The sequence below is a fragment of the Cibotium barometz genome, chromosome 13, assembly GCF_041138505.1.
Source record: "Cibotium barometz isolate CiBa-2024 chromosome 13, ASM4113850v1, whole genome shotgun sequence".
Taxonomy (NCBI): Eukaryota; Viridiplantae; Streptophyta; class Polypodiopsida; order Cyatheales; family Cibotiaceae; genus Cibotium; species Cibotium barometz.
In genome coordinates, this window is record NC_141058.1 from 14,734,665 (window position 1) to 14,750,275 (window position 15,611).

Consider the following 15,611-nt stretch of genomic DNA (forward strand, 5'->3'; position numbering starts at 1 on the left):
TGAGTAATTGTCTGGTTCTACCGATTCCAGTGGTTGGGTGGTGGCTAACCCATGGGGCTAGGTTGGAATCAGTGGAGTTTTAATAATTAAATTGAAATAATAGGAATACGCTTAGAATTTGAGTAGTTAAATAAAAACCTGAAGAATTTCTCAAATGAGTAGATCAATGGTTGTGCCTGACTTCAGTTAGGAAAAAAACTTTGATTTCCTCAAATGATTAGATTAACGGCTATGCCTGAATTCGGTTAGGAAAAAAGCGTTGATTTCTTCAAACCAAGTCAGTGATAGTTTTTCTTCTATCTGGTTTAATCAGGTGAAGGATAGTTTAGTCTCTTGACCCCGTTAGAAAATTCTTAAGAAAATCAAAAAGGTGGAATCCTCCCCGTTTTTTGGGCGGCAAGGGAAATCTACCCGGTTTTGGTTTCGGAATGACCACTAGATTAGTCTCGTGTCCAGACATTTGAGGGTGAGGCCCCGAGTGGGAAACCCTACCCTGCGCAAGGGGAAGCTACTTAGCAACCGGGAATCCGCCGGTGCACGAAGGGGGCAGAGGGGTCTCACATGTTGGCGCGACTTGACGATCCTTCATGAGTTTGCTGAACTTCCCGGAACAGGTCTTCATATTGCTTAGTGGGAAATGGACGAGCCTCCGGCCACTACGATCTTGGTAAGACTTGTTCCACCAATCCTTGAACACCAGCATGTACTTGTTCTTCTGTTGGCTCCATCAGAACTGTGCGCATTTCCGGCGCTGCATGCAATTGTGCAAAAGGCACATGCCTATCATAGTGGCATGATAGAAATTTGTTGGCCACATTCCACCATGGAGGTTGAAGAGGAAAATTTAGGGCGAAGCTATGGGAGCACATTTCTAGCCAGAACCAGAGATTATAGATAACTTCCTTCTGCTTGTTAAAGGCCAGTGCAATGCGTTTCCTCTTTTGAACTAATTCATCTCATTCTTGCACTATCTTCGCCATATCTGCATTAGAAATATCCAGGGCCTTATCTGCATCAATCACCTATTTACCCTGGCACTTTGTGAAGCAGTAGCATCCGGTACTTGTGTAGGTACAAGATCTTCAAGAAGACCAGACTCTTCAGTAGGCCTGTTAACGCCGACAGGCTGCGCCATAAAGCAATTTGTTCCTCCCACTACTGAGCCACTTCTAGGCAAAGAGTGACTACCAAGGATTCCAAATCTTCCATGTTTATCAAGACATCACCCGGATTAAGCATAAGATAGTTGGCTAGAGCATCATTGGTGTGACGGCGAGCAATTTCTTCCATGATTGATCGAGAAAAATCTTCATGTGCCTGTCACACATTTTCTTCTTTGCTTTCTGTAGCCTATACCCTTTTCTCTAATGCACTAACTCTGCTTTCCAAAAATAAAGGTACAACAGTAGCTTCCCCTCTCAGAATAGCATTTTGACTTTCCAGAGTGCCTGCACCTGCTCTTCCAAGGCTTGTAGCTGCTCCACCTGGGCACTGGATTGTGGCATAACCCACAACGAATGTGCTGCATGAGTCAGCAGTCTGGCACAGCTTTCTAAATGGTCTGACTGGAACTTATTTTGCTGCTGCTCCCATGGAAAAGGATATGCAGTTACTACCACCACATCCGTATGAATTGCGATCACAAAAGTGGTTGCGGTCTCTGAGCCAATGCCTGTAGTTGCAGTAACTGGACTATGCTATGCAAAACTTGTAATTGTAGTTGGTGCCACACATACTGCCATCTTGTGCCTCACCTGCCTGTGCCATCGATCGAGAGTAGAAATGCCCTGCGGTGTCATTTCCAAGCTGAACCAGACAGGAGTAGATATAGCAGAAATAAGTATCTCTGGTGCAGACCCAACTGTGGAAAGTGGTGAAACAAAAATGTCTCCTAGTACGTCGAAGATTGGTAGGGTATCCTCATGGCTTTGCTGACCTCTGAGCCTCGCTTGAAACTACCTCCAGAGTAGCAAAAACGAAATAGTAGTGGTGGAAGCTGTAGAGATCCCCTTTCTTTCCCTTTGATGATGAGAACTGTCTCGCCGGGTTGAGTGGTGCCACTAGAGATGACCACTGTAACTTCGGCACTAATGGCAAAAAGGCCCTGAAAAATGGCACAAAGGGGGTGCATGGACACCAAAAAATTGGGCTCCATCGGAAATAGTATCTGCAAAACTTTCCCTATCTTAGAATTCACTGTAGCTCCCTTAGCAGCCTCTGTACAGACACGCTGGGCTTCAAAAAATGAATCTTGTCCTTGAGAACTCCAGCCCAGGACACCAAACCATATTCAGCAATCTTCAAAAAATTCATCACCCTGAGAGAAATGGTATACGTCTTGGCTTGCAACCAGATTGCTTCTGATAACCATCTCTAGCAATCCCTAAGTCCTGGATTGGTGCAGAGCCAGACAGTTTGTGTTTGCCACTAACTTTTGGCCCAAACTGTGCCTCCATCTCATGTGCAGTAACTATCAGAACCACCTGAATAGCACCATCTAATGGCAAGGAAAGGCATTCTTGTATGAGCTGCACAGTTAACTCTCCTGAACTACACCATGAATGTCCACTATATCACCTTCTTGTAGCTACTGCTAGTTGATATGCTAGGGGATGCACAGGCACCCGTGACCAATGAAGATTTGTAAAAACTTGCAGGCGCATGTCCTGCAGCCAAGCATCAATAAGGCAGCTTGAGATTTTGAGTAGGAGTTAGCAGCGTAGAAATTACGCAAGAGCCATCATGGTTGCAACAGAAAGAGAAGGGCGTGCAAAGAAGCAAAGCACTCACAGAAAGAGAAGGGCGTGCAAAGAAGCAAAGAACTCGCAGAGAGCACTGAAAAGAGCAAGAAGATATGCGAGCACAAAAGTGAAAATCCAAAAATGGACTTTGCCCCTTTGCATGCACAACCACTTGCATAGCGGACCACATCCGCATGCAAACTTTTCCTTGAACCTCAGGCAATAGCTAAAATTGTATCATTTCCCTCATTACTTGGTAAAGAGATCATCATGAGAAGGACATCCACCTCTTTGAAAACTAGAAAAGGGCATTGAATAGGCGCCGCCGCATAATAATTCTACAACCGAAACCCATTAACTGGAGAAGAGAGGACCTCGCCCTGCAAATTCGCCAAAAAGAGAATGAGGTGACCCCACAAGGAGCATATATCCAAAAATGATCGGACCACTGCAACTTCATCTTACCTGGTAGCTTCCCCATGCGAGTGTTGAACACCAAGACTAACTACCCTTTTGAAAAAATCTTTTTCTTCGAGTGCCGATCCACTTGCCGTTTCCTCCAATTTTGGAATTCCTATGTCCAATAAAAACTCTACAGCCGATCTTCATCCAATGAACTCAAGACTTCGAGTCGATATGCAAAGGACTCTACTGGCAGCAATTTATCCTCCACTGCAATCCGCAAGCTCGGCACAACAAATTCGACCGGTGTAATGGCCTCCATGCCAAAAGCCACCTTGAAAGGGGTTAATCCAGTTGCTACCTTGTAAGATGTGCGGTATGCCCAAAGTGCCGACGGAAGCTTAACATCCCAATCTGCCCGATGATTGTTGATGAGCTTGGTCAGAATGCGCACAATCTGCTTATTGGATGATTCCGCCAATCCATTGGCTTGGATGATTTCTTGTGGAGAATCAAATAAAAGCCTGTCATCCGCCTGATCACTTTGCTAATGAAACGACCCCCTCAATCACTGACCAACTCCATTGGGCAGCCAAAACGGGTGAAGACATCCTTGTATAAACATTGAAAGAGTAGAGTTATCCCACAACGGCCAAGCTTCCACCCACTTGGTGCAGTAATCTGTTGTTGCTGTCAAAATGTACTGGTTACCTATCTTTGCAGCAGTTGTGGGTTTAAAGGGCCCAATAAAGTCCAAGCCCCACTTTTGAAAAGGCTCAAGTGGCAATATCTGGTGTAAAGGCATGCAATCTCTCTATGATGACTGGCCCAACCTCTAGCATACATCACATTTGCGCACAAAGTGCTGCGCATCACTATTGGCCACCACAAGCCAGCTTGGAAAACTTTCCCTGCAGTAATCTTTCCCGAAAAATGCCCTCCCAAGACTCCACAATGTGCTTCCTGCAACACAGCCTCCTGGTCTTGCGGTAGTACACACCGCAATAGCACATCCATAACATTGCGATAGTACAATTCTCCAATACAGATTTCAAAGGAATGACTCTGCAATGTGAGCCCACCTCCGCTAGTCCCGCCACATCAGGAACTAGATCGGCTTCATCTGAAACCGCAAAAAGCGATGCTTGTCATCCACTCCTATAGCTTGTTCTCCAGAATCCAATCTTGACAGATAATCTGCTACCACATGCTGAGATCCTGGTCGATGAATAACTTCAAAAGCAAACTCCTGTAGCAAAACAGCATCCACTTGGCCAATCTTCCTGTTAAATTCTACTGCCACACCAGATAAAGCAATGTAGAATGGTCCACATGAAAATAGAACATTCTTCCTAGTAGGTAATGCCGAAACTTATTCACTGAATAAATCATGCCTAGGCACTCCCACTTAGTTACTGTAATTCTTCTCTATGTGGAGGATAATCTACGGCTTGCATAATAAATAGGTCGGAACCAGCCAGCACTCTGCTCCTGCATTAATACACTGCCAATTGTCGTGTTCGAAGCATCCAGAAAGACATGAAGATACTTCTCCCAATCAGGCGACATCATAACTGGTCCACGGGATAGCTGTAACTTCAACCTCCGATATGCCAAATCACATTCCTTTGTCCAAGAAAATTCTTTGCGGTCTGCATGTGCCACCAGATTTAGTGGGATTGCTAGATGCACCAGAAACCGCAAATGCCGACCATGCCACCGAATTGGACCCATTATGCGCATACCCTCCTTTGGATTGACAGGTGCGAGAGCTTGCATCACCATCGCCACCTTATCAGGATCCACAGCAATGCCTTCTTGTGATATAATTTTCCCCAATAACTTACCACTCCAAACCGCAAAGGCACACTTTAAGGGGTTTAAGCTGAAAGATACCTCTCGACATTTCTGAAAACACAGTCGTAGATGTTCCAAATGCTGAATAGAGGTCCCGAACACACTGAGATCATACAGAAAGACTTGCATGAAAGCTGTCAAGAATGGCCCAAAAATTTCATCCATATCCCTTTGAAATGTACCCGGAGCATTCCTCAAGCCAAACCACATCACTATACACACAAACACACCCCAGGCTCTGCTGTGATGAATGCTATCTTAGCTTAGTCCACTGGTGCCATTTGAATCTGATTATATCTACTAAACCCATCAAAAAATGAATACATTTCATGACCTACCACATCATCAAGGATGGTATCCATGTAGGGCGCAAGGGAAAAGGATTTGGGATAGTAGCCACATATATTGAGTTTCCTATAATCAACACAGTTGCGTATCTTCTTATTCGTCTTGGGCACAATCACAATTGGAGAAATCCACTCTGGATTCTCTATTGGGGAATGAATCCAACCCACAGAATACGATCCAGCTCTTCTTTAACATGCTTGCAACATGCGGATTCATTAGGTACCGCTGCTATCTAGAAGGAATTGCATCTGGCTTTAAATGAATGCAGTGCTGATAAAACTTCGGATCCAGGCCCTTCATGTCTGAGTAATCCCATGCAAAGACATCCAAGAATTCTGTCAAAAGATCCACCAGAGCCTTCTGAAACTCATCATCCAGCAAACTGCTGACTTTCATTGGTCTGGATCCCTTATCTTTCCCCAGAAATATTGTCTTTAGAGCATCTTCTTCGACTCTAGTAACCTTACTCATTTGTGCCTCAAAATCTCTCTCTTGTTCCAGAATATCTTTCAGTTCACCATCTGGGGGATGACCATCCTCACCAAGAAACGGCTCTCCCTTGGGATCTTTTCATACTCCGCAGAAATGCAGGCTACATCCACCACACATAGTGGGACCAAATCCGCATTAGCCTGCAAAAATTGCTCTTCTTCATCCTCATCCAAGCCCTCAGCCATATTTACTATTTTTGCAATCACCGGCTAGATGGCACTACTTAGCTTACGACGCTCTCGTAATGCAAACTTCACTTTTTTCTTACCCCGCTGCACAGTCATCTAATTGTGTTCCCAATTGTGCCGCACCCCTTGGCCTGCCGTAACCATGGACGGCCAAACAAAAGATTGTATTCTTGATTGGAGTCTTCCATACTGAGGAGCACAAAATACATGACAAATGGAATGCCCGCAACCTCAATCACTATTCCTTTCAAAATGCCCAAAGGACAAACTTGGCACTGGTCAGCCATCCGCACCAAAAATGGGGTCGATTCCCATTCCAACCATCCCATCTTCTCACAAGCTAACCATGTCGCAATATTGACACCCGCACCACCATCAATTAGAACTTGATCAATGAATGGTCCCATGATGAAGCACCAAAATCTCCGGAATACGTGTGTTTGTCACATCGGAACATCAAGGACTAGTTCTTCTCCTGAGCTTCAACTGTAGCCAATGCAAGGACGCCTTACCCAGGTCAGCAGTTGCCAATAGGGAATGGTGAAAATTTGGAACGACCTTAAGTGATTGGCCCAACTTGATCTGAAGTGGTGCTTGCAAGAGTCATCCCAATCATTGCCTTCCAATTGCTACCGCGCTGAAGTTGAGGCTGTGTACATCCCTCCGGCACCTGCAGAGTACTTCTGGGACGGCTCGGAACAACCCACAATCATTGTAACATTTTCTCGAAAGTGAACCGCATGTGAGGTTTTCACCGCCTCAGCTTTGGGTGCTGGCTCTTGAACCCAAGAGGTAACTTGATGCCGCACTTGTTCCTATGTGCTAACCAATCAATGCTAGCCTCTGATCTGCTGCCTGAGCTAGAGGTCAACTCTTCTTACTCGAGCGCATCACCACGCAAACCTCTGGATCTCCTTGCTCATCAAGAGACTCAATTTGGACCATGGATACACTTGGTTGCATCCCTGCAGCCTTTTCTTGTCTCTCTGCCTTCCTACGGTCATACTCCTGTGCCTCCGGGCACTTCGATCGCCAATGCCCTTCCTCTGTGTAGAACAAATAGACATGCAGTCTTTTGCTGCCCCTCGGCCACCCTGACCCAACTACGGCCTCCTCCTCGACCTCGGCCTCCACTGGAGTAGCCATAAGCATTATTCAAACCACCCGCTGTTTTGAGCAAATGCCACCGCAGGATATTTTTCCTCTTTATCCTTCCATTGAATGGGGCCTCTAGCCCGTTAACCCCCCCCCCATTGTAATAACAATCACTAGTATTGTGAGAATTAGAAGTATAGATGGCACACCACTTCTCATTGAGGGCACACTCCATAGAGCAGGATGACCCAGATTGCGGCACGTCGAGCACTAGACCTCTTTCAACGACTTAGAAGCCGAGGATTCCCCAGACACCGCCGTGCTGACCTTCCCGCCCTTGTGGGTCTTCCTGGTCACTTTCACCGGTTCGGCATCCGAATCTTTGCTACTACCGTTCAAAAGAATCTTCCTCTAGACTCTCCTTATCCGAATCTTCAGAGCTATTGTGTTTTCTCCCATGAGATGAGCTTTTTCCTGACTTCTTTTTGGATTTTTGCCTATTGGGCATGTCTTCATCCTCCAGGGATTCTCCGACCAAGATCGCCCTCACAATCACATCTGGTAGCGCCGTGGCAACCCTATCCACAGTCGCTAAGGCTGTTCGGAGATCCTTAGACAAGCCCTTGAGAAAATAATCATTGAGCATCTCCTGTGCTAGATGTTGGTTCTAAGGAACCCGCTGCAACATGACCCGGAACCGATCTGCATGATCCTCCATGGTGCGCTTGCCTTGCTTAAGCACACGCAGTTCAAATTCTGGGCGACAGTCTTTTCCACTCAAAAACACCGCAAGAAAGCTATCCTCACCGCATCAAAAGTCTAAAAATGATCCATCGGGTATTCTGCCAACCATCGGGCGACGATACCGCGGTCGCCCCGTAGTACGAACCACCAAATCAGGAGGTCCCTGAGAATGCGTGCGCATGCATCCGCATCATCAAGAGAACATCATGGTTGCCAAGTGTATTACGTGCTACAACAGTACAATAATATGAGAATGATTACCCTCTTAGCACACTACGTTAATAAGAAAGATGACTTACAATGCTAAATGAATATAGACACAATTGTACACATTGCGACATGATTAATGTTCCGGGTGAAAGCAAGAGATGGTGGTACAAAATTGGTTGTCCTTGACACCACCTAGGCTTGGTAGAACAAGAGTAAAGAAAAAGAGGGCAAAAAGGAAATAAAGGAGAAATATTAAGCTGTGAAAATTCCGTGAGGTGTTATACTTTAGTCTTTTTTTTTGAAACGTCCCATAACAGATAGACGTGGGTGGAGACGTGGGTGCAGACGCGGGTGGAATGCAAGGAAGCAAATTTCTCTCTCTCCCTCTCTCTCTCTCTCAGACCTCCCCTCTCTGTCTCTCTCTCTCTCTCTCTCTCTCTCTCTCAGACCTCTCTCCTGCACATCCTCTATCCCCTGCGGAACACCATAGCCCTCTCTCTCTCTGTATAAACATGGCAGCTCAGGTCGTCACCATATTTACAGAGACGATGCTGGAGGTTGAGTGTGATCCCTTCACTAACCTTGAGTCAGGGATACCTACATTTACAGAGGATACTATCAATGAAACCCAAGCTGCTCACGAACCTGTCGGTAACCAAGAATTTCTCCGGGGCTATTGGGCGCAAAAGAAGCGTGAGCAACGATGCAAGGAGTGCAACCCTGCTAGGGAAGGTAGCCTTTCAAGAACCAGGTCAAGGAACAATATATGCAAAGCCATGGCTAGATGTTGGCGTCGACAGACCCAAGGACTAACAACAGTAGAACAACAGGAAATTCTAGAGCAGCTCATGCATCATCAGCCGTTTTCCAAGTTGAGGAGTTCGGATGTGCAATCGAGTCTTCTTTCCAACGTTCGCAACACATTGACTCAATTGAAAGTACCTCACTCTGCAAGTGAGCTGTTTGTAAAGAGAGCCTCTTTGATGATGATACTGAACAATGGTGATCAGAGAACAATGTCAGTGAACCAGTCCAAAATTGCTGCTGTCTTGGGTGTTCGTTGACGGAATAAAGTGGCAGCAAGTAGTCGACTGGAAACGAAAGATGAGAATGAAGTGTTGCCACTTAGTGCTTGTCTCACAGACAATTGCCTTTGTATACAAGTATCACAAGTGAAACTAGAGATTTGGTGACCGCTTTTTGGAAATCTGAGACGAGAGTTTCACCAAACAAAAAGGATATTTGTAAGCAGAGGATCGAGGCAAAATATGTCATCAAACATCCAATTCATCTTCTAGATGACTCTCAGGTAATATGTTTTTGCTACAATGCAATCCATGGTGGCCTTGATTTCTGTTGGAATAGTTCAAAATTTGTAGTCTTTGGGCAGCAACACTGAAAGCTTGGCTGTTCAGTACCAAACTGGTAGTTTTTTACCAGCAATCACTCTAGGCCATAAGTACCAATTTGGTACTGCAATCATTGTAGGTACTAATTCCCATATCCAAGTACTTACCATTGTTTGAATTCCCAGCTCCATAATAGTATCATTGTAGGTACCAATTCCACCTCCATAGGATTAAATTTGGCACTTCTCTGAATCTTGCATTGTACCCAACAGGATTCACGGTACAACTTTTGGTTGCAATGTCCAAGAGTAAGGAAGCACAGTCTCAATTTGGCACTTTTGAGAAGCACTCACACTTGGTAGTGTAATACCAAATTAGGTTTTGGAGACAGATTTGGTGCTTTCAATGTATCTTGCAAAGTACCAAATGGATGCATAGTACCAATTTTGGAGCGTTTTATATCCAGAAAAGTATCCAATTTTGTACTAAGCATCCAATTATGGTATTGTAAAGTATATAGAGAAATAGCCAATTCGGTACTATGGATCAAGTTCGGTACTATGCAGGGTGCTTTAAGTGTGCCTGGTTAGTACCTAAGGTGTTCCACAGCTCCAATTTGGTTTTTTTGGGCACCACTTACACTTGGTAGTATAATACCAAAATGGGTTTTGGAAACAGATTTGGTGCTTTTAGAGGATACTGAAAAGTACCAAACTAGATGCATAGTACCAATTATGGCGCTCTTTGTATCCAAAAAAGTATCCAATTTTGTACTAAGCTTCCAATTATGGTACTGTGAAGTATACAGAGAAATAGCCAATTTGGTACTATGGATCAAGTTTGGTACTATGCAAGGTGCTTTAAGTGTGCCTGCATAGTACCTAAGGGGTTCCACAAATCCAATTTGGTGTTTTTGGACACCACTCACACTTGGTAGTATTATACCAAATTGGCTTTTGGAAACAGATTAGGGGCTTTTAGTGAATACAGAAAAGTACCAAACTGGATGCATAGTACCAATTTTAAAGCTTTTCTGTATCCAAAAAAGTACCCAATTTGCCACTATGGATCCATTTTGGTAATATGCAGTATGTAAAACAGTACCAAATTGGGTACTATGGTTCCAGCTTGGTACATAGAACCAAATTTGGTGCTTTTTTGTATTCACAAAAGCACCCAATTTGTTACTATGATCCAATTTGGTACCATGCTTAATGTAGAAAAGTATCCAATTGGGTACTATGGTCCACCTGGTAATAAATAGAGCCTAATATGGGGCTTTTCTGCATCAAATTTGGCACTATAGTCTGTTATCTGGCACTACAGTGCCAAATTTGGTACTTTAGAATGAGTTGGTGGTTTACAGTACCAAATTTTGTACTGTAAACAGCTTTGGTGCTTTACTCTTGTTTGATAGTATTCTGAGCTCTAACGTGGTTCATTTTTCGTTTAAAGGTGGAGCTCTACAAAAGATTCAAGAGCATGTATCCTGCGGTGAAGTTGTCACTTAGGTCCTTTGAGACACTCAAGCCTTTTTTTGTCCGAAGATTGAAAGAGCGCTATACTTGCTGCTGTATTTACCATATCCAGATGGTATACTTCAAGGATGCTTTCAATCAAATACGCCAGAACAAGTTTGGGCATCACGGCAAAGAACATCCATGTACATGCTCCATTTGTGGTACACGTAGTGAGGCAGGTCAATGTTCTGCAAACCAGGCTGTTTTTCAACACATAAGTAACTTGCTGGATTTTATATTGTGCCCTCGCCCTAAGGAGGGTGAATATCATGCAAAGAGATGCTTGCTTGGAGAGTGCCCCAAATGTGGTGTACGAAAGTTGTCATTCTGCCCAGCCGAGATTGCAACAGATAGCAAGGAGGTGACTGTTAAGATATTCCAGGATGTGGGCACTGGACAGGTTAATGGTGATGGAAAAGAGAAGAAGCGAAAGGACTTGGTCGTGGAAAGGATGAAAAGTGCAACTTTCATTCATCTCTTTTCAGATCATCTGAAAAGCTTCGTTAAGCACAACTTTATGTTTAGGTGGCAGGCCCAACAATTCAAAGACTGCTTGCTTAAGTTTCCCAGAAATGTTGTGGTATTTGTTGTTGATTTTGCTGAGAATTACAGAATTAAAGTGCAAAATGAGATCCAGTCCATGCATTGGTGGTCAACACAAGTAACAATACTGGTACACATCTCTTATATCAGAAATTTAGTAGGAGCTATTGAGAAGACTGTGCATTTTTACATATCAGATGATAAGCTCCACGACACGCTCTTTGTTCAGCATTGTTTTATGCTGCATGACAACTGGATGAAACAGCAAGGACACCGTTTGCGTTATCATTGGGTATGGTCAGATGGTGCCGCTTCACAGTTCAAGGCACGAAGACCACACTATTTCATAGCTAGGTATTATCAGTTGACAGGATTGCTTATGATGCATAACTTCTTTGCTTCAGGGCATGGAAAAGGAGAGCATGATGGTGCAGGTGCTATTATCAAGAGAACCCTGACGCACGAAGAGCTAAAACCCGATGGCTGGCCCATGAAGTGTGCGGCTGATGTGGTCAATTTTTTGAATGCGAGGTTTCAGCCGACAACGGAAGGTGGAAGTGCCAGCACAAGGAGGGTGTTCTGGTTGGTTTCACTGAATGATGTGCTGCGTTTTCCGTTGTGGGACTGTAAACCAATTGCAGGCTCTCGCTCATTCCATTGTGTTGACGGCTACTCAACGCACAATCCATGTGATGTGCATTTTCGTACACTGTCATGCTTCTGTGATCCATGTGTGAATGGGCAGTGGAGGAGATGCAATGATAAACAGCACATTGAAGAATGGAAATATGTCTCCATCGAGCCATTGACAAAGTCAGTACAACCTACAAATAGTGATGAGGACGACGATGATGAGGAGAACTACAATGATTTGTTTTCCTCCCATGTGAGTGAGGATTTAAGCATGCCTATGTATGAAGGAGACCCTGAGGTGTTGAGCTAATTATTGTCCATTGGGGATAACTTTGCAGTGAACGCAGCCGAGGAGAAGGAGGACTTCTACCTTCTTAAGTGTTGAGCCATTGGGGATAACTTTGCAGTGAACGCAGCCGAGGAGAAGGAGGACTTCTACCTTCTTAAGTGCACAAAAACCGTTTATGTAGCACCAAGAGTACTGAAGGACCTTTGGCATAACAAGATCGTAAGAGGTGGATTGCTAGTTGAGGGCTTGTACTATGCCCAGGTTGAGGGCAAAGTTGATACCTATACCCTATTAGATCAGACACCACCGGTGATGATCTACTCGCATCTTGTTAGAGCCATACGGTTCCCCATGGAGGCTATCCCTGGCCTCCATCACCACTTTAAACTATCCTCAGAGATATATGAAAATATCTATAACAGTATGCCATATGAAGACGGAAGTGACCAGGACGGGAGCCATACAGTGTTTACCCCAACTACAATTCTAACCACTGGCAACAGTTGTAATTCTCTTGAATAGAATCTTGCTTGTGATCAGTACTGTCTAATTCTCTTGATTAGAATCTTACTTGTGATCAGTACTACCTAATGCTATTGCTGTGTTATCAATTTGGTACTGTGCTTTATTGTTTTTAGCTCTGCTGTGTTTTTGCAGTACCAAATTTTGGTACTGTTCCTTTTTGTTTTCACCAAGTAGTAACAGAAAAGTACAAAAGCAGTAGCCAAAAAAAGTACATGTACAAAAAGATAATTATCATTAAATGCCAAAGGCAATGTACAAGCATACAGAATCTTTTACACATCAGCAGGGGGGTCAAAGCGGTACGAATACCCCTCCATAGATACAAAGTAGTTGACAACGAACGAGGAAATGTCATCCTCAACATCAAACAAGGGATTCCGGTGGCTGTAAGCAGTGGGGAACTTATCAGCTAGCCACCCAGAGATCCACGGGAAAATGACATCCATAAGATACTTCGGCTTGTCGGGGTCATAATACTTAGGCTCATATGACCGGATGCAGTAGCACGAGTCGTAATCATTCTTCAAGGACTTGTATCTCGTGTCGTCCACAAGGAGGGTGTTTGTTTCATTGAATTGCGGATACTTGCACCACACTTTTCTTAGGAGCTTCAGAAAAATAGGCTTGTTACTAACTCCTTCGCAAGGACTGGCACATCTCTGAGTTTGGTAGCCCACCTCTCACAATGAGACTGGTCAAAAATATCTGTAAGGTAAACCAAGCAATTAGAATAGCAGCACAAATAAGAGTACCAAAGCTAACAAACAATACATAACAGTGAAAAGGTACCAAACTTGGTACAACACAGTACCAAAGTACCAAATAACCAAAGTACCAAACATTATAAAATTGTGTACACAAATGTTACCAAGCACAGAACCAAGTACCATGGTATCAAAGCACCAAACCGTACCAAATTGTGTACAAAGTAAAAAACACAGTTTCAAACTACCATAGCATCAGAGTACCAAAGTACCAAAGATAACCAAAGAGTACCAAATTATGTACAAAACAGTGCCAAATTGTGTACACATGAACAAACATAGTCCAAAGCAGCATAGCACCAGAGTACCAAAGTTCCAAAAAGTACCAAATTGTGTTAGCAGTGCCAAAAGTACCAAACTACCAAATAGTACCAGATTGTGTACAGAACAGTAGCAAAGCTAGCCAAACAGTATCAAAATCAATAAAACCAGTTGTGAAAGTTAAGGGATAAATACCTAAAAAGAGGCCTTTCATCTTCATCAACCGAGGGAAGCAAGCATTAATTATGGCCATCAAGTTCTTCCTTTGGCTACATGACCAGAGCATCACGTCGCATCGCTTCCTCAAGTTGATGATGAAGTCCTCCGCATCAGGTCTGACGACACAATATTTGTATTGAGACACTTGCACACCTCGGGGCCTAATTCCATCTGGGAACGGGAGCTGCCACAAATCCTTGGGTGCTTCAACATAATCCTTCAGTAGCACTCCATTGACATCCAAAACAACAAGGCGCCTATTGCTTGCCATTACATGTATCGGCATTGATGTATCCGGTGGTTGTTCATGTAGCCACCAATGGTCCCCTGTTGTAGTACCACTAAACTATATGAGTAGAAGAACACAGCCTTTTTGCAAAAGCAAAGTTAGACATTGGGCACCAATAAAAGGTTACAAAACAGTGACAGTAGGACATGACAGTTTACAAACACATTGACACCTTTCAAGAGTAGAGCGGCATGACACAAAACGCATCGACAAAAGCAAAATGGGCTGGTATTTCAAATTAGTCTAGAAGCAAGTACAAAATGCTGTAACATCAGCTAAGTTTTGCAGCCTTGTGGCTTGAGACCACCACCAACGGGGCGCTTTCTACATTTCATAGCGAAGAGCTCGAAGAGGGTGGCTGAATCATTGCTATCACCTGTTTCTAAGGGCGTTGCATCAGGTGTCTCCTCCGCAGCTCTTTCCTTCCCCACACCTTTTGTATCCTCCATGCCTTTAGGCAACTCTACACCTTCACCCTCCTCTGCACCTTTAACCTGCTCTGCACTTTCAGTAGCTTCCCCCGCCTCTTTGGCCTCCTTCGCGCTTTTAGCCTCCTCTACACCTTCAGCCCCCTCTGCACCTTTAGCCTCCTCAGCACTTTCAGTAGCTTCCCCCGCCGCTCTGGCCTCCTCATTGCTTTTAGCCTCCTCAGTGTCTTTGGGCTCCTCTGCACCTGCAGCCTCCTGTGCACTTTGAGTAGCTTCCGCTGCCCTATTTCCGTTCTTCCTCCTCTTTCTACCTGCCTTGTCCTTTGCAGATGTTGATGCCGTAGCCAAAACCTCTGCCTCTGAGAGAACTTCAACTGTCACCTCCTCAACAGCCGGCATCTCTTCATTGTTCTTCTCGCCTTGGTCAGTCTCTTGCTCAGCAACCTCCTCAATCAGATCACTTCCCCCCTGTTCTTTCTCCTCCGGTCCCTTTTCGTCTTTGTCTCTCTCCTGCACTTCCGCTTTTAGTCGATCTTCCCCCATGCTTGAGTCTACAGCAGGTTCAGCTCCTTTCCCTTCCCTTGTGTTGGCATCAAGGTCTTGCAGTATTTTCTGCACTGACTTGTAAGGATCTTCTTTAAACATGTAAGTGGCATCTGACTTACTGTGACCAGGGAGATCCTTCCTATCCTTTGGGGTGGTGTCATGGGTGTC

General features: G+C 44.4%; 1 pseudogene; it reads right to left on the reverse strand.

Moving 5' to 3' along the window:
- Positions 1–13,208: 13,208 nt before the first annotated feature.
- On the reverse strand, positions 13,209–14,575 carry LOC147632397 (uncharacterized; annotated as a pseudogene).
- Positions 14,576–15,611: the final 1,036 nt, after the last annotated feature.